The sequence below is a fragment of the Canis lupus genome, chromosome 18 (genome assembly GCF_048164855.1).
Source record: "Canis lupus baileyi chromosome 18, mCanLup2.hap1, whole genome shotgun sequence".
Taxonomy (NCBI): Eukaryota; Metazoa; Chordata; class Mammalia; order Carnivora; family Canidae; genus Canis; species Canis lupus.
Window position 1 is genome coordinate 6,540,220 of NC_132855.1, and position 22,987 is coordinate 6,563,206.

A 22,987-nucleotide genomic window follows, 5' to 3' on the forward strand; every position below is an offset into this window, starting at 1 on the left:
CTCCCACTACCATCCACCTATTTTTGTCTTTCCTTTAAACTTGCAACTTGCAGGTTGGCCACTCTTGGTGGGCCTCAGTTACGTCGTTTCCAGTGTAGGCAGTGTGTTGGCTGAACTGGAGTCTAGAGTTGCAAGATGCAAACGATTTTCTTCTTTCTCCCTACCAGCCATCTCATCTGCTATTCCTTCCTCATGGAATCTCAGGCATATTGGGTATTCTTGGGTATTAACAAATATTTTTTTTGACTCAAGACCGGCAGCGTAGCACCTTGCTTCAGTCCTCACATTGCCTCATACTTCTGTATGTCCCTCCGTCTTTTCTTATAAGGACACTTGTGATTATATCACAGGGACCACCTGGATGATACCGAATAATCACCTCATCTCAAGATCATTACCTTGGCCGCACCTGCAAAATCCTTTCTGCCATATAAGGTAACATTTACAGGTGCCCGAGATTAGGACATGGACATCCTTGGGGGCCATGATTTAGGAAACCACATGAAGAATAAAGAATGGAAGCCCAAGGGGGATTTTACACTAATTGACCTCCTAACTGCCAGATTTCATGGTCATCCTCCTACTAACATTCTCTGTTGCATTTAAGGTGGATAACCACTTCTGCTGCTTGAGAAATTTCCTCTCACTTTTGTCATATGCTCTTTTCCCATGATTGCCCTCCTTTACCGTCTTTTCTTCTACTAAATTCTGTCATCTTTCACTTTATTTTTGAACTTTACAATCATATCATACTCATTTCTCCAGTCCCACAGCTTCCATTGGTAGAGATCCTGATGATTCCCAGCTCCACGTCACGTACCCTGATCTCTTTTTCGTCAGTATTTGCAACCACATTTGAGCCATATTTTCCTTAAACTCATTATTTCCAAAAACGAACTGATCCTCTTGTCCTGCAAACTTGTCTACCCATATTTCTTGCCATTTCCCTCCACTTTATTCTCATCACCACTATCCTTGTGTAGGCCCTAATTGTCTTGTGCCTGGATTAGTGCAGTATCCCCTTACCTGGTAGTCTATTGGTCTTTCATCACCCAGCTCCACTCTCCACATTACTGCTAGATTCAAGTTCTAAAACTCAAAAGTGATCATATCATTCTCATATTTGGAAAAAAACCTTAGATAACCACTCCCACCTCCAGGATAAATTTGGAATCTTGACTCTCACTTTGAATGTCGTTTTTAACCTGGCCCTACTCTAACACTTCACACTGTTTTTTCGTCACTTCTTTTCAACTCCCAGCCACACTAGATGAATATGTTTCTAGGAATATGTCTTGCACTTTTCCACTGGCTGGGATTTGCTCTCCCTCTTTTTTTTTTTAACCTTTGCTTAAATAACATTCTACTTAGATAAAGTTCTCCTCATTCTCATGGCACCACTTCAGTGTTACTTCCTCTAAAATTCTTTCTATTTTCCCATACCACGTTTGACAAGTCTCCATACTAGTAAACAGTACTGTTTTTATACATCTCTCTCTACTGAAAGTACTTTGTATGCCAAGCTTCTTGAGGGCACAGATATCATTCATCCTAATATCCTTCACACCATCCTTCTTAGCTCCTAGAATCAGCATTTAAGAGTTAAACCTGTGTAGTGCATACCTGTTTACTGTTATTTTATACTCCCTGTGCCTCAGTGTCTTCATTTATAAAACAGGAAGGTCTGTAATATAATAGTATCTTAATGAAGCATTTACAGTAGTGCCTGCAACATTGTAAGGGCTACAACATGTTAAATAAAAGTAAATAAATGTTTGCTGAATTATATTGGACTATTTCTAATACACAAAGCAATATTTCTTAAGAATAAAGATATTCAATAGCATCAAAAATGAAATAATTGAAGCATGCGTGAAGAAAAGTGAAATTATTCAGAAGAAGTCAACTAGTATAAGATGTTTTTGTCATGAGATAAGAAGAATAGAAATATGAGGGCATTTCTCATCTTGTTCCCCTGATGCAGCTCTGAGCACACGGTTACCTCCAAAAAAATAAAAAAATAAAATACTTCTTTGGTTGAATTAAGTCCATGGGACCACAAAGCAAAATGAGAAATTATCCTTTTAATTAGCTTCAGTAAGGTTCAATTAAATTATTTTCTGAGAATTAATAATAGTGGAAGAATTTTCTAGGTCTTTCTTTTAAAAGAAACATTTAAGTGTCTTTAAAAATCAAAACCATTACCATGAAAATTTCTTGACCAGAATGGAGAATTCTCTAGATAACTGCAATTAAAAAAAATAGAATTAAGAAGTCTAATATTGGCATGATGTTTCGAAATTACTAAGATCATCATATAATTTGCCCAGCAGTTGTTCTTTGAGTAAGCCCCTTTTAGAGCCAGAATTTAAGCAGGAAATTGAATCTGCAAAAAGAAGAATCAGTGAAGCATTGTGTCTTGAAACATTTACAGATGGATGGCTAAATACTCAAGGATAAGGAGTCACCGACTCTGTAGAGATGAGGGATAGGAGGGGAGACCCCAGAATGAGAACCAAGAACGAGTTCTTCCAGGCTTTGCTTTGCTCTAGACTTGACATGTGGCCCAAGGCTGTTACCTAAACCTCTTTGGATTCTTTGTGTAAGCTTGGACTAGAAAATTTATAATATCTCTTTCAGGTCTAACCATATTTGCTTTTATATATGATAAATAGTATGCACAGCTATAGTATGTTAGTGATATTCTAACTAGTTTCAAAAATAAGTATAACAGAGATGATATTTTGAAGCTTGTTAATGAGTCCCTTTTCCCTTTCCAAGTAGATGCTTGCCCTTTTTGGTCTAAGGCATCCATTTCCTTAGTGGGATATTAGGATTTGTATGAAAATAGTATTTCACTTTTGACATTCAAAATGAGATTTTTCAGCAAGACACCTATATCAGCAAGCCAGACTGTTATTTTAAGAGCAGATTTACTAAATTCCATCAGCTACCATTTATCATGGTAAGGGCTCAGACTAGCTGTTACCATATATGGTTCCCTCACAATATAGAAAACATACCCCTCTGGACCATAACATCTGGCTCTGGAGCTTGTTGTTTTGTGTTATAAGGGAGATGTGATATAGAGCTTTGAGGGAAAACTCAGCCCTCCATGCACCAAGGGAGGGGAGGGTTCATGATCTGGTTGTCTTCTCTTTGTGTCATCAGAAATGGTGGGTGTCACTGCTGACTCAATCTACCTCAGCTATCACCTGGCCATAAATCCTCAAAATGGGGCTGACCCTTTGCCTGGGGAGAATGTCCCATTGTGCTAGACTATGGGGTCACTTGTATACCTATTTGCTGCCACCTTTCTCGCATTCTTCTCCGCCAGCTAGATTCAGCTTTCTCATAGAGTACAGAGGAGCTTCTGGATTCGTTCTATACCACAGAAAGGCAAGAACAGCTACAAAATATTTACGCAAGTTCTCTTCCACTGTTCAGTGATGCTGTGCCACCTCTTCCCAAATCTGATGTACTCACCCACCTGGCCCACCAACCTTCAAGGTAGACCCTCACCAACTATGAATAGGAAGTAAAGTAAAAGACCCTTTCCTCTCATCTTTACCTATGCGGCCTTCTCTGCCTCTCTCAGATTTCATGCTAGAAAAGGGAGGTCAGAACACAAGTATCTCTCCACATGCTTCTCTTTTATCTTTCCTTCAATATTTAAAGTCTAGCTGCCCCTCACTTATAGAGACAGGATTTTCTCTCCCCTTCTCTCTAGCAAATACTTCGCTTCAGTAATATACCCTTTCTTCCTGACTCTAGTCTCATGGCTCGGTGCACAGGGTATAGAAGGAAAATGAGCTTGCTAATAAGTAAGTATACAGTTATTTTGAAAATATAACATGCATTACACAAACTAGGGACCATGGTTTCAGTTCTCCGTAAAATTTTACTATATGTTATAAAATATGTTTTCTATACACTTCAAAATAAATTAGGGAAATGAAACAAGTAGAATGTATTTTGATTTTTGAAATACATCATCATGTCTCCCCAAATACGTCCACTTTTAAAAAGGCAAAGCATGTGGACTGGGTGTTTGAACATTCAGTTAAACTAAGTTTTTAAAGTTATCATATCCAAAAAAGGAGTAATTACGTTGTAAATTTGGACAGAACTTTCTAGTTCTTACATAAATCCTCTTTCTTATACATTCATCAGATCAGTGTATAACACAAACACCACTACTACTAATAACAGCTGCCATTTATTTAGCGTTACCTAAGGACCAGACACCGGGTGAGACACTTCAAAATTTATTTGATTGTATAGCCGGCTCTTGGATAACAGAAAAATTAAAAACTAATTTGAAAGATTGAAGAAACAAGCAGAAAACAAGATACATTAACCAGTGATGAATTCAGTCAGTCACTAAGATATACATTGATACAGGAAAGAAGAATAATATAATTTCAAAAAGGAATGAGGCATTTTTTCCTAAAAATATTTACAATTGGTAGGAAAACTAAGATTTATGTAAATAATTGCAATGAAGTATAGAAAGCGATAATGCTTTAAGAAGAGTGGTCTCTTCTGACTCCCCTCACCATATTTTTTCTGCTGGTTCTCTTACTGGTTCTCCTGAGGAAGAGGAGGAACCGGGTAATTCAGTTGTCTGAGCATCCTGGTAAAGATGTCCTGGCGAGTCAGGCTCTCAGTCTGGCCCATGAGAACTCTCTCTTATTATGCTTTATGCTTATTTCATTCTCATTTTCTCTAAGTGCTATGGGGTGAATGTTTATGTACCCCCCAAATTTATATGTTGAAAATCTAATTTCCTATGTGATGGCATTTGAATGTGAGGCCATGGAGGGGTGGTTTAGATCGTAAGGGTGGAGCCCTCATGGATGAAATTAGTACCCTTATAAGAGGAGACAAGAAGATAGGGCACTGAGGGGTCATCTGCATAACAAAATCACTATGAATTAAGCTATTGCTAAGAGTAGAAAGAATATAGAAAGCCATGAGCTATAGAGCTCAAGAAACAAAAAGTATATGCTTACCTAACCCTCTCAACCTGAGATCTAGAAAAATAAATAACTGGGTGGATAAATAAGTGAGAAATGTAAGTCTAGAAATAAAGTAGGAAATCTGGAAGAGATCGATAATTTCTTAGCAAAATATAAACAATAAAAGTGAATACAATTAGAAGTATAAAATAAGAAAAAGTGCTATGGAAGAGATAAAAATAGTGATAAAAATATTGATGATTTAAAAGCACACCAAGACCAGATGCTTCAGAATTCCATCTAACCTGTAAAATATAAATAATAGCAATGTTTTGAGGCAAGTCAAGTACAGTGGATTTAGACATTAATTAAATATGATAAAGGTTATTTACCAAAAGGAATAACAAATAAAACAAAGCCATTTATTTTAAAATAAGGACCAAGAACAGAATGCTTGCCATTCCACTATTATTCAACATTTCTTCAGAGATGCTCATGTCTAGAATATAGAAGAAAAGTTGGTCAGTTATCATTTGGAAAGTCACCTCATTCTGCTAATAAATATTACTGAAAATTTAAGAAAACCCAAAAGATTCTATTAAAAACCCATTTGAACTTATGAGGAAATGTGGTAAGTAACTGGATTAAAATAAATATTTAAATACTCTAGTAGTCTTTTTTATACTAGCAAAAAAGATAGAAATAAGAAAAAGGAAAATACTTCATTTGCAATAGAAATAATTCTAAAATATCTGAGGATAAATTTAACATGAAATGTGATAAAATTGAAAATCCTACTAAAGCCCATGAAACAAGGACAGAAGGAATGAAAAGATATACCATGGGGCAGCCTGGGTGGCTCAGTGGTTTAGCACCTGCCTTCGGCCCAGGGCATGATCCTGGAGACCTGGGATCGAGTTCTACGTCAAGCTACCTGCATGGAGCCTGCTTCTCCCTCTGCCTGTGTCTCTGCCTCTCTCTCTCTCTCTCTCTCTCTCTTTCTCTGTCTCATGAATGAATAAAAAATCTTAAATATATATATATATATATATATATATATATATATATATATATATGCCATGCTGTGGGAGGTAGAAATTTCCAGTGATGGCTGCAACAACATTTAGCCCATCCTACAATGTGGTACTGGCACTCCTTCTCAGCCCAGGCTTCAGACATGTGAGTGAAGAAGCTTTAGAGTAACTCTGGCCCAGCCATCATCTGACTGCAGTTTCAGGAGAAGCCTCAAGCCAGAACCTTCTAGTCAAGTCACTCCCAAATTCCTAAACCATAGAAACTTGAAAAATGATAACTGATAATTGTTATTTTAAGCCACTTTTTGGGATGGTTTGTTATGCAGCAATAGGTAACTATTACATGTGTTCTTGGATTAAAAGATTTACTATCATACAAAATATGCCTTACCACGCAAATTGATAACCTAAACGCAATTCAAATAGACACCCAAACAGTGCTGTGTTTTGTTTTTTTAATGAGATAAAAATTCCTATACATCAAGCTAATAAGAATAACCAAAAGACATTTTAAAAAACAAAAGTAGACATGCCTTTTCAGCTATTAATATAACTTATAAAGGCATTGTAATCAAAGTAAAAATAGGCAAAGAGATTGAGTTGTGTAGAAAGCCACAAGAGAGATTCAAGTATGTAATGCATTTAATACATGACAAAGATGGTAATTCCATTGAGTGGAGAACGATTAACTTGAGAACATTTCTTGTATGAGTAGATATCAACTTGGAAGAAAATAAAGCTGGGCTCATATCCATTCTAGATAAAATAAAGCCTAAATGTAAAAATAAATAGAACCTACTTCCTTCCTTCCCTCTCTTTTTGTCTCTGTATATAGATGATGAATCTTAAGCAAGTTAGGCTACCTAAAAAATTAACAGAAAAGAAAGACATGTTTGCTATATAAAGATTAAAACTGTGAAACATGGTGTTCATAAATTTAAAAATGAGGGAAACATTTGCAATGTGTATGAAAGACAATAGTAGCTATAATATATCAAAACACTTGGAAATTGAGAAAATGATTACAAATATGGTTAATAATATGAATAAGCAACTCAGAAAAGCAAACTCAAGCAGCCAGTGGACAATGAAAAAAAATGCTCAATTTATATACAGGTTAATGCAGATTGATTGCTTATTGAAATTCCAGATATTCAACATCAAGCAAAAAAACACAAAGTGACTCTCATGAAGCTTATGTCCGAGGTGAATGCAGAGGAAATGATGCACAAATAAAAATATGTAACCTGAAGACAAATAGTACAAAAGTTAAAAATTGGGATAAAGGTGTAGAGTATGCTGATTGTGGAGCTTGGCCATTACAGATATATTAGCCCAGAAAGGCCTCTCCAATGAAGTGAATTTTTATCAGAGACCTCCGTGCACAAGCAGCACATAAATGGAAGCTATCACATTATACTTGTTAGATTGGCAAATATGAAAAGTAAGTGGGAATATTTACTGCTAGTGGGTATTCAAGCAAATACGTCCCGTTATACATTGCTAGTGGAAATGTGAACCATTTCAATCCATGTGAAAACCTAGTAATGTCTATTAAAATTGCATTTGTCCTTCAACTCAATCGTCTCACTCCAGCAAATCTATCCTCACAGATGTAACAAGACCAGCACAGTAAAGGCCCAAGTCCAAAGGTATTTGGTAAATATTTTTATGTAATTATGTAGTTTATTGGTTATGGTTCATCCCATTTTAAAGTAAAGCCTTAAATGGAAGAGTAAAGCCTCAAAAATTGTAGAAGAAGAAACATATATGTTTAGATGGACCTTTTTTAATTAAAATGGGACACTCAGAATATTTGAAAGATGGACATTTTAACTGCATAAAAATCAGTATTGTATAAAGCAAAGCAATAAATTGTGGTACATCCCTGCTCTTTGCCTGTACTTCATTAAAAGACTTAGGTCCATGCCTGTAAATATTGAGAGATTTCCTTAATGTATTGTGAATGCAAAAGTGAGAATTAAAGAGGTATGTAAAAATATTATTCCACTGAAATGATATGGAAAAGAAATCCACAATTGGTGTTGCTGGATTTGCTACCCCTGACATTCCTCTCATGTGAGTAAGAATCTCAAACTATCATTCCTGGGTGGGTGAAGTGACGTCAGTGGGTGAACTTGGGGAAAATAAGCAGGGCATGTTTGATCCCTAGCCCACCATTGTGTTTACGAGGGGGTTTGAGGATGCTCAGGGAAAAGTTGTGCTCTGCAACCCTGGGGCAGCTCTTGGCCCTGCCGGAGGTCAATGCTAGCCCCCCACACCACTCTCTTAGAGCAAGTCTGCCCATAGGGAGCACTAATTCCACAGCTCTGCTCCTCTGCACATAAATCTTAGGGGAGGGGGAGCAGGCCTTCATCTCCCCCCATAGGTGCACGAGGGGAGGCATCTGTCCCAGATGAGCAGCGCCTCCCACTGGGGAATCTGAAACTCAACCAATTCATATGGCTTTCACCCACTCCAGACCACACAATAATGACATCATTATCCTCCATTTGCTACATCTTTTGCTGTGTTTTTCCCATTTGTTCAGAATACAGGTAGTGAAAAGAGGTTATTATTCATCTCCTATCAAGAAGAAAGACTGAATACAAATAATACTTAAATATGATGACATGGCCGCAGTTAAGGGGATCAAGAATACACACCAAGTTGTTAAAACACATGTAGAGGGAGATAGTGGTTGGGGGAGATAGGAATGTGAAGAAACCGAGAGACACGATAAGCTAAAAAGAAAGCATGCTATACTTGTTGTTGTTTTTTTACAAGATTCAAAAAATAAAACAAATGCATGACATGTTCTTATTGTTATGAAATGTTACCAAGTGTGTATTTATGAAAAAGACGCCTGGAAAGCACCGTCACCCCAGCATTGATGGTTGGCATCTGATTATGGGAGGATTTCAAGTGATCTTTGCTTTCTTTCACATACTTCTGATTACTGTTTGATGTTTTAAATCATAAACATATCTATTCTATAGAAAGTCAGAACATGCTTCACATACATGGGCATGATCCCCAACTTGTGTGTCGGGCAGGGAGATGAAGGCCTGGCCGGTAAGCTTTAGGGTACACAGGAGCAAGGTTGAAGATTGAATACTCCCCGTTGGGCAAGCTTGCTCCGGGAGGAAAGAGTTGTGGTGGGTGGCCACTGAACATTTAAAAAAAAAGTTATCACATACAAATAAAGATTTTAGTGTGAATTTAGAGCTGGAATGGGGATTATATGGTTCTAACATGATTTACTCTGATGAATCATTTGGCCTCAATAACCACTTGGGTTAAGCTAGTCTAGACAAAATGGCTACACAGATCTGAGAGAGAAAAGTGGAGACAAGGTGAATGGTGTGCGTGATGCATGTTGTAACTTCCCAATTAAAGCTTTAAGTTCCATGCAGACCCATTTCAACAACATTGGGTCAACAGTAGACATGCTAATTCTGCTGATGGGAAGCTACATGTCACAGTGTCAGTGGTGATGATAGGGGTGGGGGGAGGTCGGGAAGCTTCATGAGGCCAAAGCAAAGCATCAACACACCCTAGGAAGCTTTTGGAATCCTGTCCTCAGGGGCACGACACATTTCTAGGTGATCACAGTTTGGCTCTTAGTCTAATAGGTTAAAGAAAAGGGGGAAAGCCAGGGGAAAAGGACTCTTAGGGTTACTTTCTACAAACTGCTTTCCTCTTACCTGATGCCTGTCTCCACTTTAAAGGACAGAAATTTGCCAATCTGATCCAAGAGAGTCCTGTGTACTCATCAAGTGTGAGTTTATGAGGGCGGTGGGCTCCAGAGGCCAGGACTCCCCTCAGAACTTTGACTTCAGGTGCCTGCTGCCTGGACCCAGGAGGAAGGGCCAGCCCGAGTGAGGTGGGCTCACCTCCTCCAAGCATTCACCTGGGTAGGACGTCAGACCACAGTCTGCCCAGGAGATGCAAGCCTCCCTCTCCTTTCTCCAGCTAGGGTACCAAACCTGAAAGCGCAGATCCCAAGTTCCACTTGCAGAAATGAGGCAGACAGATGGACTCGCTCTGGTGGAAAGCCTCTGCTGCACACAACCGTGCAATTGTTAGCAGAGTGTCACTTCCCTTCCCCTTCCTCTCTGCCTGTAGTTCCCTCGGGAGCTCTGGGCAGACGTTACACATGTGTGGAAGGGCCAGATTTGACCGTTCTTGGATCCCAAGTAGTCATATTATCAAAATACTTGTGAAAGGTTACACCTAAATTCTGATAGGACAGAAGAACTACTAGAAATGAGAGGATCCATGTACATCCTTTCGCCAGGTTTCAAGCATCAACCTCAAAATACCAAGACAAAAAAAATTATTAAAATCAGTACAGATGCTACTTAAGCTAGCAACAGTTTGCTTATTGGAAAGCTTGGAGGGGGCACCTGGGTGGCTCAGTCAGTTAATCATCTGACTCTGGGTTTCAGCTTAGGTCATGATTTCAGGGTCATGGGATCGAGCCCCATGTTGGGGACACTGAGCACAGAGTCTGCTTGTCCCTCTCTCTCTGCATCTCACTCATGCTTTCTCTCTCTCTAAAATAAACAAAATATTTAAAGAAAAAAAGCTTGGAGATTTGGGTTGATTCTAGATACAACAGGGTCAAATGCTTGCCAATTTAATCAGAATAATATTGGATGCATAGAAATACAGTGGTCTAGGACAGGCACAGTTCTCCACTGTTACCTTCAAAAACTTGTTTAATTTTTTTACCTTAACTTTTAAGCATACTGTTGACTAATAGAAATATGCAAAGGACTTATTTAGAGTGTCACAGCTTAGAAATCAATTCAGGAGTATATGGTGGAGGAATGAAGGGTATTTCTCCCAGAGAAAAAAAGAGATGTGGGAACATCGGGGCAAGATTTAAAGGGCCACAATATAAAAATGATTTATTAAATGTAACTCCCAAAGACTAACTGGCAGTAGTTGAATCAAGCAGAATTTTCTAAACATAGGAAACTTCCTAATAACTGGATATCCTAAAAAATAGGATGAGCTATTGCTAAGTTAGAATTCCTCTGCCTCTCTCTTACACAGTGACTCTCACGGAAATAAAAATGTGCATGTGCGTGTGTATACTACATAAGTTTATTATATATTTTATTGGTAAAAAGATATATAGAACATAATTTACAAACAGCAAAGTATATCATATTTTTTGGTAAATGCTATATAGCCAATTATTTGCCCACAATTCTTTTTAAAATTTTTGCCAAATGGTTGTATCCATAGGCAACCCATGGTTGTAGTTGTTGAATGGCTGCAGTTCCAACCTGAATGTTGGTTGATAATTTCACCTGCAATAATAAATAAGAAAAAAGTGAAACAGTACACAAGTATTCATAGGTATATATTTATTAATTCAGAACTGCACTCATTCATCAATGATGTGAATTAATACTTTGCTGAATGGGCTGATAGTTTTTGAATACTAGAATAAGATTTCCTCAGCTTCTTGTGCTATTCACCGTGTTGTTGCACTTCTACTTTTGTTTTAAATTTATTTAATTATGAATTTACATAATTTAAATTTGTAATAATGGGTATAATTAACAACTAGCTTGCAAAATTCCTGATAATTTAACTATCAGCTCTTATGGGCCAGAACAAGTAGATTCCAGTATAACACTGGGATAGTGGCACTCTCTGTACGTAAAAATTCAGCCATTTGGTGCACATGAGTGGCTCAGTCAGCTGTGTGTTGGACTTTTGGGTTTCTGCTCAGGTCATGATCTCAGGGTCATGAGATCAAACCCCGCGTCAGTCAGGCTCTGCGTTCAGCATGGGGTCTGCATGAGAGTCTCAATCCCTCTCCCGCGGCCCCGCCCCCACTCATGTATACACTCTCTCCCTCTCTAAAATAAATAAAGAAATATTTTTAAAAAATAATCATGTACAGACAAAATTATAGACTTCAATGGAAAACAAAGTGCAAAGAAAGTTCAAGAAAAGCAATCTACCTATTCTGAGTGTATGAAAACTACTGTATTAAAACATTCCATTTTATATTTGAAAATTGCTATTAGTGAATATGTCTGCTAGCCTTATTAATTTACATTACTTGGGTTTTTTCATATAACATACACATGTGTAATGACATTAAATAATTATAAGTGAAAGGCTTAGGAAAAGGATTCCAAGTAGATACTTCTAGATTTAAAATACTGTAAAAGAAGAAACTGAGAATCAACATTTCCCAATACCCTAGAGAGTACCAGATCTAAATACTAGACTATCTCAGCTACTAATTTGGAATGTACAGTAGGAAATTTAAGAAAAGTCACATTCCTAAGTCTAGGAAGCCTACTTATTTCACCATTTACAAACAAAATACTCAGAAAAAAAAAGCATTAATAAATAGAAATCCATTGTATTTTCAAATTTAGGTGTTTTCTCAGCCTCAAATTGTTAAAATATTTAACAATGATTTAACAAACAATAATTTTTGAAATTAAGTTCCTACATTTTCTCATTTTCTATTTCTTATAACTAGAGAAAGCAGATTTCCTATGTGACTGGAATTCCTATAAATCCAAGTGTGATTTATAAGCCCATCATATATATAAATATTAATTTGGTCATGGGTATTTCAGCAATATGCAGAACAAATATGTTCACTTTTAAACTAGATTTTTGGTATAATGTACTGTCTGACAGACAAATTCAGACTAACTCATATAAATTCGTACAATAGACACAGCAGGAATTATGTGAGAATTAACAATGCTTATTCTAAGCTTTTAACAAGTTGTTTTTATGATCATAAATGTATTGAGTGTATTTACTTAACTTTCATGATAAAAGTTTCTATTTATTTTTAAAAGAGCTCAGTAAGACCTTATAATACAAAAATGCTAAATTCTTTTTTACATGTTACTAAAATTCAGGTTTTACTCTTTTACTTTGCAGTCACTCTACCACTAGCTGCCACATAGCAGCTTGTCATAAGTTAGGGAAATAAGATTGAAAGTCCAAAGGCAGCCAAAAGTAAATCCATTTTTTAACCTCATACTTACATGGAATCTACTTGTATTCACACATTTTCACCATCTTTAGAAATGTAAACATATCTTAAAAAGATGGAAGTTTGAATCATTAATCTACATTTTGATACTTTGAATCTAATTTGTCATACATTCCAATTTGTGATTTCCCCAGCTACTATTCATTTTTCTATTGTATTTACTCACCTATACTGGATTTTGAAAAGTTTGACAGCTATTAAAATAGAGAATATCAAAAAGGTTAGTTAGTGCCCTTATTAAATCCAAGAAGTCACTGAAATACAAAGAAAAAAATTGAAATTGTTTCATTCCTGCTCAATTTATTGAGCAGAATCAGATTTTGGTCAAGATTGATATTCTAAGTAGTATTTTACATATCTATTCCACTTTGTGTATGTACAATGGTATTTTGAACTACTTGAACTTGTTGATTTTAAAGCTAGTTTCTTTGAAAATACCTGAAGAATTAATTGCGTGGATCTGTGCAATGTGGAAACACTCTTCACATTTCTTATAAATTTTAAGTGACGTTATCAGTTCTCCTATAAAAAGTTAGTTTTTACAGGCAGCTTCAATTGATGTAATTTGTAAGATACTTTGTGACAAATATTAACTTTGGGACAAATTGACAAAAAGCCTCTCTCTTTTAAAGGGAACTTTTAAGTAATCTAAAAATAAATATACACATACGTATTGTACACGTGAGTGTACACGTATGCACACAATTCTGGTATTTGACGTCTTTTAGGATACTTCCTAATTCTTCAAAGGTTTTTACACCTTGAAAAGTATTTTTATATCCCATTTTGTTCTCCACTATTATTAGAATTTGGTACATGAGCCTTTTAAATATTGCTTTCAACTTTTTAAGAACCTTTGGTTTCTCCAGACTTGAGTTACCTTATTATACAATTTATTGAAGGCTAATAATTATTAGGACATGTGGTAGGCGGTTATCACAAGTAACATCACACTACTGGCTCTATGTACAAGCTACAATAGGGCAAATGGTACAATTAGAGGCACATTCATTGGTGCATAACAATAGAAGCCTAGTGACACTGCAAGATTAAGAAAAGGCTAAAACATCTTTAAAACTACTCATTACCACCAGTCAAAATGTGCATATTTGACCTTTATGGTAATCAGAAGAATCGCTGCTTATGCAGTAGGCGGCTAAATAATCGTCACTTTCGACACACAGTTTTCCTTGAAGTGACCTAAGGTTAACATGGTTGATCCTGAAGCTGACACAGACATTGAATCAACTCATCAGCGGTCACAGTGAAAGGCCATCATCTTCATCACCCAGGTTACAATGACAAGATAAAAAGACTGCTGCAGATTTTTCTCTGCAAGAGATAGTTAGGAGTTCGATGTTGACTGCTCTGTACATTCGAAGGTTGCAAAATTACTTGGAAACCTTTCCCTAAGGTGCAGATTCAGCCTGTGGTATGATAATCATGCGAGTTGCATCAAAAATAATTGCTTAGTTTATTACCTTGTTGTCTTATTATATTAAAGCCTCATGCTAAATTCAGAAATCTCTTACTCTTGATCTCTCTTCTTCCCTATAGGTCTACTGTTAACCCTACCCATTTTAATTTGAATATATTAACAGTTGCAAAGAAGAATCTCAAAGCTTAACTGTTATCTCTAAATAAGATTAAAATCTACAGTATAACTAGAGCTAATGTACCAACTCTAACATTTGAAAAAAAAATAAAGACCCTTAATCATGTGGAAGAAATTAAAATGCTCTCTCAGTGTCCTTCCTCAAATATTACACCTGAAGATTTAGAAATCTGTAGTTAGAATGGTTGTAATTCTTGAGTAATGGACACTTAAAATCAAATGAAACTAATTTTTGTGTCGGAAAGCTCATCATTCTCCAATTTTCATAGTAAAACATCATACCGACTAACTACAAGGTAATTATGTCATAGATGTTATTTCCCTGGTGGTTTTGGAAAAGGATACTGTTCCTTGTAGAAACAGAATAATTTAATAGTCATCAAAATTAGAACAGGGGGATAAAACTTTTTTTAAAAAGGTAGTTAAAGTAGTTTTTTTTTTTTTCTCAAAGCATAAAGCCCAAAGTTCCCCAATATTTGTGGCTTGGTTGGCACTTAAAAGTAGTCATTCATAATTCCCCCTAATGTATACAATATTAATCTGTGTGTATCTAGAAAAGCTGGCTACTTCCTGTACTTCAAAGTCATTGCCTTTGCTGTGAGACCTAGAAAGTGCTTCAGGATTCATTATGACATGTGGAATATATAAGCAATAAGGCATGACAGGGAGTGTGGTTATCATAAGATAATCACACCCCTGGGTCATTACAAAGCAAGAGGTGCAGTGGCGTACCTCCCATTCCCCCTGGGGTGTGATTACAGCATGATAAGCACACTTCATGCCATTACCTTATTGCTTTTATAAAAAGCCTTTGTTGGGAAGAAAAACTGTGTTTGGGTAGGTTTTTTGTTTGTTTTGTTTTGTTTTGTTTTTGGTGGGGGGGGTGTTTGGGTTTGGGTTGGGTTTTGTTGTTGTTTTTTGCTTCAAGAAGACAAAATTGTCAGTTTACAGTGTTAACAGAAGTTTCGGCCAAGCCAGACAGGTTATATGTGTTAATCTGTCCCTTTAAAATGTACAGCTGCCAAGGCCAATCAAAATTCAGCACTTTAAGACACAACCTATTTGGTGGGTGTGTGTTCCAGTGATTCGACTTTGAGAAAAAGTGTGCCATTTTCACAGAAAGCCTAATACCTAGGAACAACTATTGAAAGAAACAATTTGTTTCAAAAGTTATTTTTTCTCCAAGATGATAGACTCAGAAGTAGTTTACAGACCTGGTTAAGCAAAATGGCAATCTAAAGTAGTTGACAGGCAGTAAGGTATTCATAAGTTTAATTTTCTTCATTTAGTCTCCCACCCAAATGCAGGTTACAACTCAATTTAGGGTGCTAGATTAGACACCAAATCCCATTGCTGTCATTCAAATTATAGCCTAAGGGCCCTATTGTGATCTCACAAATGTACAATTCTTGCCTTATATGTCTTCCATTACTTAACATTAGAACTTTTTGCTTTATCTGATATTCTGCTATGTAAAGATAGACAGAACCCCAACTACTAACGCTCACTAATAATCCAAACAATAATTGTCCTATATCATTATATTGTTTGCATACATTTGGGACACTAGTTTCATAAAATTCCTGTGCGAAAGATAGTAAGTAGGTATTACTATTCCCATTTTATAAAAGGGTAAGATAAGGTATAGAGAAGCTAAATTCTGTGGTTAATTCCATTAACCCCAAAGCTGGTATCCTAATTCCAACACATATAAGAGTTTTTTTTTTTTTTTAAGAGTATTTACAGAAAATTGCCAGGGGCAAATCTCTTAACTTTCTTTAGCTTCATTTCTTTCCTCTGAAATAAGAGTGTTAAAGTAGATGGTCTGCATAGTGCATCTCAAACCTGCCGTTTTGAGGGTCACTTTCCTTGTATAATAGTATTAATTGTCACGGGACAATTAATTTCAGGCAGTTGGCTCTATCTTTAGAGACTGCATCTTCAGATACTAAGTAGTTTGAAAAACAACAGGTGTGTTGCTAATGAGAAAAGGAAATAGGTGAAAGCATAAATCCCTGAAAAAATGAGAGCAATCTGACTCTGACATATGTTACCACTCTATTCATTATTGTTGATTTATTTGGTTTGATAGATGAAGTGGCAACTGGTTTCGTTTTTACCATTCCATGATTAGAAAAGATGATCTATTTGAAAAAATGATCTGGTTTGGGATAAATGTCTAAAGTAACTGCAATCCCACAGTGGACCATCAGATGAATTCCAGGAGGATTTGTAGGAGAGCACAACTGCAACTCTACAGTTGGAATAACATGGAAGGGTCACTCTGTTGTTAGATATCAAATTATAGTAACCCTATATTGATTTTGAAAAAGACTCATGCCAAAACAATATATTCAATATCACTTGGTCAGCTCTTTCTTCTTCCACAAAGAATACTTGGATGTGTTTTTTGTTGGATTTGAAAGGACGGATGCCCTCTATGTCAAGATCACTCCTCACTATTACTGAGGAGGCAAAATACTATTGTCTGTCCATTTTGGAGGAGGGTAATAAGGAGTTACCTCTATATTAGTCCTTTTTGCTTTTGCATAAAATGATGGAGATAACTGGTTAATTAATCACCATTGTGATCTCTTCACTATACGAGTGTTCTGTCCCCTGTAGGCGTTTTGGCATTGACCAAGTGCATTTGTGAGTATTGCTCCTTTTTACCTGACTTCAAGGCATGGGCAAAACCTTTCAAGGGGGTGTTACTTCACCCTGAGCCACCACTATACATATATTCTCTTTTGGATCCTATCCCCTTTCTTGGATCATAAAATATCCCTCCATTAATATTTTTATAGAGAATACCAAAAACCTAGAATGCCATCGGGGCCTATAGCTAAGTGGTACTGGATTTGGACTCTTCCACCCGCCTTCACCAATGCTAGGTTTTCCACATTAGTTTTATTTTGTTTTCATCATAGCTTGCCACAGAACACTTGTATGTATCCTAGCTTCTCACACAAAGTCAACAGCTTTGCTACCATTTCCAGAAGTACCTCTTAATTCTGTGAACACCTCTGAGTTGGGGATCCTCCATTCCATGATGAGGAAAGAGAGAAAGGAAAAGAGGAGCTAACATCTGCAATAAACTCTTTTCCTTCCCTGAAGACACAACCCTTTCTGCCTCTCAAACCTGCTTCATAGTGGAATTAGGAAGGAATCACTGTACCTGTCCTATGGGAACGCTGTTACTCTCCAAGTTCTTTGTTGGGATAGTTTGCATTGCAGTGAATGTTTCTCTAAAATTAAAAACTGAAGCAAGTCGAGGCTTATATTCCCAGATATAAACTATTTCCACTTACTCTCCACTAATCTTTTGAGGTAGTAGATAATTTGGGGGTAAGAGAAAAAATCTTCACAGGTTTCCTGCTCCATGTATCACCCTGATAGGAAATACGGCCTGCATTTTAATCAGCCTTGTATGAACTGCAAGAATTTTTGGTGCTGAGACTGATCATGGGGTTGCTAAGACTGATATGAATAAGCAGCCCTCTAAGACGCTACTTGAGTATATCATCAAAGTAACTCTAGATCTGGAAATGTGAAAACCTGAGGAGGGATAAGCAAGTGTCAACCTCCCTACCATTATACCAGGCTTAACTCCGTTTACGTACTAAGCACCCCTTGAACAAAGTAGGCTTAACTGGACCTATGTTAATTTTGCAGAAGAAAGGAAAACATCCAGGCCTTTCAGGATTCTTGCCTGGATCTGAACAATCTATAATTCCTAGGGATCCAGAATCCCATACACAGCACTGGTTAGGATGGAAATTTGCCGGAGTAAGATAAGACATGCAGTTTCAACCTGGATTGTTAAAAAATGATAACAGTGGAAGTTAATTTGAATGCAGAGAATCAACTAGTCTCATGCACTATTTGTGAAACTATATACAGTTTTCTCAATTTCATAAAAAACTGACAGTGTTTATTAAGCACCTTTTAAGAAGTTTATACCTTCTGAGCATTTAAATATACCTCCTGTAGTAGTGACTTAAGATCATAAACAATAAAAAGTTTTGATTCTCAAATATATTAAGTATTTATATTCAGAATCATTGGAAGTAGCATAGATGGTTAATTGCCCAACAATAGTGCACATATAAATTAGTCTGTGATTCTAAAAGATAAACACAAAATATTTTTAAGTATATTATTAAGTGGGAAAGCAGAATATAAAACTATTTATGAAATTAGACTGCAACCATATAAAAAATGTTCCAAATTTTGGCATTAGTTATCTTTAGTGTAATTATTAATAAAATTATGGATGTTAAAGGTGATAACCTTTCCTTGTTTTCATCTTCGCGTTTTTCTGCTTTCTATAATTTCTGATTTATTTTTAAAATTTTAAATTAAAATTTATTTTTAATGAGTAAAGAATCCTAGCAAGATACAGAGATGATTTTAATATATTTTATTAATATAAAAACATAGAATATGAAATAAGGCACATATTTTAATTACCTACACATATATTATCATGTTCTACAAATTTATGATAATGTATCAATTCACATTATTTAAATGCTTCAATATTCCAAAGCTGAATGTATGATTTACAATTTATCCAGAGATAACAATGCAGTTTACCCCAGAGATAACTATGATAACCTAAAATATTTACAGACAGAGCCATGGGAGCTTTGTTGGCAATCTCACATAGCATACACTCTGCACTTAGTTATGATGAATGAGTTATAAGGAAAATGCATACACATATGTTAAAGTATACTATCAAAATAAGTCCATTGATGAAAATTCAGTGAAGCTGTTCTAAAGGAAGTAGTCATTGGAACGGTAATATAACTTGGTTTGATTCACTTGGAAAACAATTTGATTATATACCACAAGAAATATAAAAATGTGCTTCTGGACTTTTGCTTCCAGTCCTGAGAAAGTAATAGAATTCTGACTTCTCTTATCATCATAAAAATACTAAGACACTGGAAAAATATGTGATATAAAAATTTAGGACAAAAAACAATACTGGACTAAGATTTCTGGAAAAGCATATAAATGAAAAGAGGTCTATGATCATCCTAGATTTCTATGTAGAGGAAATTTTCAAATTCCATTGCAGAGGAGGGAAAAGCAATCAAAGCCGAGTGATCCCTCTGAATTGAGAAGACTGAGATTGGAACTCAGGAAGATAAGGCAGCAAGAAATGGTGGAATAGAGTGTCATAGAAATACGAAGAAAAATAGTTTTAAGAATATAAAAGTGGGAGGCCCCTGGTGGCTCAGTCAGTTAAGGGTCTGCCCTCCACTCTGGTCATGATCCCTGGGTCTTGGGATTGAGCCCCACTGGGCTTCTTGCTCATTAGGGAGTCTGCTTCTCCCTCTCCCTGAGCCCCTCCCCATGCTCACAGGCTCTCTGTCTCTCAAATACATTAAAAATATTTATATTTTTTAAAAATGAATATGAAATTGGATCCCCTTGAGTCTTTGTCTGAAAACCGATCTTGGTTTGAATTGGGTGAAATTTAGCAAGGCCAAACAAAGAATAAAATCTGAGGAAAGAATAATTAGTAGGGATCTCAGAGCTAAAGAATTGCCAGAGATCAATCACCCAATGGAATCATCTGAATCCTAACCAGCCAGAGTGAAAATATGGCACATTAAGGACAGATTAAAAAAGAATCGAAGTTAGCTATAGAGAAAAGGTTGCTATAGATTTATCTTCAGAATGCTTTAAAACAAGCTTAGAAAGAATCACATTTAATCTGCAAGTATGTTAATGTTAGGAGAGAGCAAAGGCCTACTCTTAAAAAGAAATACAATAAAATCTAGTACCCTTCAACATAAAATTTGCAATATCTAGCATCCAATTAAAATCACTTGCCAATAAGCAGAAAAATAATGTTCTAAGCAGGAGTAAAATCAATTATTAGAAACAAACCCAGAATAGATTAAGGTGATGGACTTAAGAGAAAAAACTTTAAAAGCCCTATGACAAATATGCTCACTATTTCCAAGGATTTAAGATAAAGAAGGACATAGGAGAGAAATGTGGTACATAAAAAAGAACCACACAGAAGTTCTAGGAATGAAAAACACAATATCTTAAATGGAAATTTTGCTATTAAGTGCAGAACAGAACCTGCAGAAGTAATGACTGGTAAAGTATAGCAAGAAAAACTACAAAACCATAAAGAGAAAAATAGAAAAAGTCCATAAAAGTTTAGTGATCCCTGAGATAACATCAAATAATCTAATCTATGTACTCTTGGGAGTCAAGGAAGGGAAGGGGATACAGGATATTTGAAGGATTAATGGCTGAAAATTTTCCAAATTTGATTAATAAACATATAGATTATACCAGATTCAAGAAGCTTAACGAACCCCAAGCAAGACAAGGATGAAGACAATTACAAGGACTATCCTAATCAAAGTTTATTTCTTAAAAAAAAAACATCAAAAAAATATATATATGTATATGTATTTAAATTAGCCAGGAGAAAGACACACTACATTCAATGGAGCACATATAAAAATAATAGCAGACTTGTTGGCAGAAACTGTACTGTACATAATTTGGTGGAAAAACACCCTTAATATAACAAAATATAATAAGCTGTCACCCTAGAATTCTAATTCCATCAAAATATCTTTTAAAAGTAAAGGTGAAATAAATACTTTTTTCAGAGAAATAAAGGCAAGGGATTTCATTGCCATTGTATGTATACTACAAAAAATATTACAGAAATTTCTTCAAGCAGAAAGAAAATGAAACCAGATGAAAATTGTTATCTTGGGTTTACACAAAAGAATGAAGGCACAGTAAGAATGTAAATAAGAATAAAAGGGGTAACTTTATATAGCAGAACTCTAGAATGTCTAATAACTGAATAATTGAGACTTTCTGGCTGTTGATTAGCAACTCCCTGTTTCCCCCTCCCCACAGTCCCTGGCTACTTTCTGATTCTATGAGTTTGACTTTTCTACATACCTAATCTAAGTGGAATCATGCCGTATTTTTCCTCTATGATTGGCTTATTTTTCTTAGCATAATTCCTCAAGGTTGGTCCATGTTATTACATATGTTGGGAAACCGTAGAAGTTCCTTATACATTTTGGATATTAATGCCTCACCTCATACATGTTTTGTGAATATTTCCTCCAATCACATAAGATGCTTTTTTTTTCCCCACTGTTGATTGTTCTCTTTGCTCTGATGCTTCTTAGTGTGATATAATCCCACTTGTCTATTTTGCTTTTCTTACCTGTGCTTTTGGTTTCATGTCGAAGAAATCAATGCCAAGACCAACATTATGAAGATTTTTTCCTATTTTTTTCTTCCAGGAATTTTATGGTTTCGAGTCTTATGTTTAAGGCTTTAATCCATTTTGAGTTGACGTCTGTGTATGGAATAAAATAAGAATTCAATTTCATTCTTTTGTATATGGAGATGCAGTGTTCCCAGCACCATTTGTTGAAGAAACTACCTTTCCCCTTTGTGTATTCTTGGCATCCTTGTGGTAGATCAGTTGACCACATGTGCATGAAGTCATTTCTACACTCTCTTCTCTTCCATTGGTCTATATGTGTGTCTTAATGCCATTACCATACTGTCACCATTACTATATCTTTGCAATATGTGTTGAAATCAGAAAGTACAATGCCTCCAACTTTGTTCTTTTTCAAAATCCTTTTGGCTACTTGGAGTCTTTTGTGGTTCCATATACATTTTAGTTTTGCTGATTTTATTTCTGTAAAAACTGCCAATGCAATTTTGTTAGTGATAGCATTGAATCTGTAGATGACTTTGGGTGGACATTTTAACAGGGGGTCTTCCAATGCATGGACACAGGACATCTTTCCATTTGTTTATATCTTCTTTGATTAGTTCATCAGGGTTTGGTAATTTTCAGTGTATAAGTCTTTTACCTTTTTAATTTTATTTATAAGTATTTTATTACTTTTGGTGCTTTTGAAAATTTGGTTATTTTCCTAATTTATTTTCCAAATAGTTATACTGATTTTTATGTATGACTTTTTTAATATATTGATTTTTATCCTGCAACTTTACAGAACTCATTTATTACTTCCAACAGTTGTTGGTAAACTCTTCAGAGTTTTCTCTTCATGTGATCTGAAAGCAGGAATGATTTTATTTCTTCCTGTCCAATTTGAATGAGTGTTATCTCTTTTTCTTGCTCAATTGTTCAGGTGAGAACTTCCAGGATTGTGTTGACTAACCATAATCAGAGTGAGCATTCTGGTGCTTTATTCCTGGTCTTTGCCATTGAGAATGATGTTAGTTGTAGGCTTTTATATGTGGCATTCTTTACTCAGAGGAAATTTCCTTCTTTTCCTAG

The 22,987-nt window shown here is 35.9% G+C and overlaps 1 long non-coding RNA gene across 1 annotated transcript in view; it reads right to left on the reverse strand.

The window, feature by feature from the left end:
• Positions 1 to 3,115, reverse strand: part of LOC140609432 (uncharacterized) — a 65,411-nt gene extending 62,296 nt beyond the window's left edge. The window contains exon 1 of the long non-coding RNA XR_012011265.1: positions 3,024 to 3,115. This is a non-coding gene — a long non-coding RNA (uncharacterized lncRNA). The remainder of the gene's footprint in view (positions 1 to 3,023) is intronic.
• Between the last annotated feature and the right edge of the window lie 19,872 nt (positions 3,116 to 22,987).